The sequence below is a fragment of the Musa acuminata genome, unplaced genomic scaffold (assembly GCF_036884655.1).
Source record: "Musa acuminata AAA Group cultivar baxijiao unplaced genomic scaffold, Cavendish_Baxijiao_AAA HiC_scaffold_1126, whole genome shotgun sequence".
Taxonomy (NCBI): Eukaryota; Viridiplantae; Streptophyta; class Magnoliopsida; order Zingiberales; family Musaceae; genus Musa; species Musa acuminata.
The window spans coordinates 2715557-2718056 of NW_027021339.1; positions in this window are offsets into that span (position 1 = coordinate 2715557).

Here is a 2500-nt window from a genome sequence, read left to right on the forward strand (position 1 = left end):
GCTGTTTTGGCCTGTTTTTGGTCCGTTCTTGCATGGCGCGGTGACCGTCGTGAGCGGAGCAAAACGTCAGCCATCTCAGCACCCTGGAACCCCCCGGGTGGCACAGGGCTGGATGGGGCTTTCGTATAGCAGGGACGGTGCTGCCTCACGCTTCGCTCGCTGTTCGCCGCTCGCCGCTCGCTCGCGCAGCCAAAAATGACCAGTTTTGGCCCGTTTTTGGGCTGTTTTGGCCTGTTTATGGTCCGTTCTTGCGTGGTGCGGTGACCGTCGTGAGCGGAGCAAAACGTCAGCCATCTCAGCACCCTGGAACCCCCCGGGTGGCACAGGGCTGGATGGGGCTTTCGTATATAGCAGGGACGGTGCTGCCTCTCGCTTCGCTCGCTGTCCGCCGCTCGCCGCTCGCTCGCGCAGCCAAAAATGGCCAGTTTTGGCCCGTTTTTGGGCCGTTTTGGCCAGTTTTTGGCCTGTTCTTGCATTGCGCGGTGACCGTCGAGAGCGGAGCAAAACGTCAGCCATCTCAGCACCCTGGAACCCCCCGGGTGGCACAGGGCTGGATGGGGCTTTCGTATAGCAGGGACGGTGCTGCCTCTCGCTTCGCTCGCTGTCCGCCGCTCGCCGCTCGCTCGTGCAGCCAAAAATGGCCAGTTTTGGCCCGTTTTTGGGCCGTTTTGGCCAGTTTTTGGCCTGTTCTTGCATTGCGCGGTGACCGTCGAGAGCGGAGCAAAACGTCAGCCATCTCAGCACCCTGGAACCCCCCGGGTGGCACAGGGCTGGATGGGGCTTTCGTATAGCAGGGACGGTGCTGCCTCTCGCTTCGCTCGCTGTCCGCCGCTCGCCGCTCGCTCGTGCAGCCAAAAATGGCCAGTTTTGGCCCGTTTTTGGGCCGTTTTGGCCAGTTTTTGGCCTGTTCTTGCATTGCGCGGTGACCGTCGAGAGCGGAGCAAAACGTCAGCCATCTCAGCACCCTGGAACCCCCCGGGTGGCACAGGGCTGGATGGGGCTTTCGTATAGCAGGGACGGTGCTGCCTCTCGCTTCGCTCGCTGTCCGCCGCTCGCCGCTCGCTCGTGCAGCCAAAAATGGCCAGTTTTGGCCCGTTTTTGGGCCGTTTTGGCCAGTTTTTGGCCTGTTCTTGCATTGCGCGGTGACCGTCGAGAGCGGAGCAAAACGTCAGCCATCTCAGCACCCTGGAACCCCCCGGGTGGCACAGGGCTGGATGGGGCTTTCGTATAGCAGGGACGGTGCTGCCTCTCGCTTCGCTCGCTGTCCGCCGCTCGCCGCTCGCTCGTGCAGCCAAAAATGGCCAGTTTTGGCCCGTTTTTGGGCCGTTTTGGCCAGTTTTTGGCCTGTTCTTGCATTGCGCGGTGACCGTCGAGAGCGGAGCAAAACGTCAGCCATCTCAGCACCCTGGAACCCCCCGGGTGGCACAGGGCTGGATGGGGCTTTCGTATAGCAGGGACGGTGCTGCCTCTCGCTTCGCTCGCTGTCCGCCGCTCGCCGCTCGCTCGTGCAGCCAAAAATGGCCAGTTTTGGCCCGTTTTTGGGCCGTTTTGGCCAGTTTTTGGCCTGTTCTTGCATTGCGCGGTGACCGTCGAGAGCGGAGCAAAACGTCAGCCATCTCAGCACCCTGGAACCCCCCGGGTGGCACAGGGCTGGATGGGGCTTTCGTATAGCAGGGACGGTGCTGCCTCTCGCTTCGCTCGCTGTCCGCCGCTCGCCGCTCGCTCGTGCAGCCAAAAATGGCCAGTTTTGGCCCGTTTTTGGGCCGTTTTGGCCAGTTTTTGGCCTGTTCTTGCATTGCGCGGTGACCGTCGAGAGCGGAGCAAAACGTCAGCCATCTCAGCACCCTGGAACCCCCCGGGTGGCACAGGGCTGGATGGGGCTTTCGTATAGCAGGGACGGTGCTGCCTCTCGCTTCGCTCGCTGTCCGCCGCTCGCCGCTCGCTCGCGCAGCCAAAAATGGCCAGTTTTGGCCCGTTTTTGGGCCGTTTTGGCCAGTTTTTGGCCTGTTCTTGCATTGCGCGGTGACCGTCGAGAGCGGAGCAAAACGTCAGCCATCTCAGCACCCTGGAACCCCCCGGGTGGCACAGGGCTGGATGGGGCTTTCGTATAGCAGGGACGGTGCTGCCTCTCGCTTCGCTCGCTGTCCGCCGCTCGCCGCTCGCGCAGCCAAAAATGGCCAGTTTTGGCCCGTTTTTGGGCCGTTTTGGCCAGTTTTTGGCCTGTTCTTGCATTGCGCGGTGACCGTCGAGAGCGGAGCAAAACGTCAGCCATCTCAGCACCCTGGAACCCCCCGGGTGGCACAGGGCTGGATGGGGCTTTCGTATAGCAGGGACGGTGCTGCCTCTCGCTTCGCTCGCTGTTCGCCGCTCGCCGCTCGCTCGCGCAGCCAAAAATGGCCAGTTTTGGCCCGTTTTTGGGCTGTTTTGGCCAGTTTTTGGCCTGTTCTTGCGTGGTGCGGTGACCGTCGTGAGCGGAGCAAAACGTCAGCCATCTCAGCAC